Consider the following 440-nt stretch of genomic DNA (forward strand, 5'->3'; position numbering starts at 1 on the left):
CCCCGGACCCCGCTGGTGGCCGGGCGAGGCCCATGCTGTGCCCCTAAAGGAGGGGGGGAGTCGCTCTCACAGGCCTGCCTCCCACAGGTGTTCTAGTTTTGGGGTAGGGAGGCTTAGAAATGGTATTTGCTGTTGGCTCCGTGGGTTTATTTCAGCGGGGTGGGGGTAGAAATTGTGTTTTCTGCTTGCTCTGGGATTTGGTGAAGGTGCCTGGGCTTCTGCTTAAAAGTTACTTGGCTGACAGAGACCCTGTTTACTTCTATTATTATTTTATTTTATTTTAGTAGTACAGAAGCAAACTCTTCAGTCGCAATCGGGATTGCTTGAAATACAGTTGGCTCTGGCACGCAGTGGTATGGCATGCAGTTTCTGAGTCCTCAAACTGGAAGGGGTGCTATCTTTTTTTTTTTTTTTTTTTTTTTTTTTTTTGTTCCCCCAGG

This window comes from Egretta garzetta, unplaced genomic scaffold (assembly GCF_000687185.1).
Source record: "Egretta garzetta isolate BGI_Z169 unplaced genomic scaffold, ASM68718v1 scaffold93, whole genome shotgun sequence".
Classification (NCBI taxonomy): domain Eukaryota; kingdom Metazoa; phylum Chordata; class Aves; order Pelecaniformes; family Ardeidae; genus Egretta; species Egretta garzetta.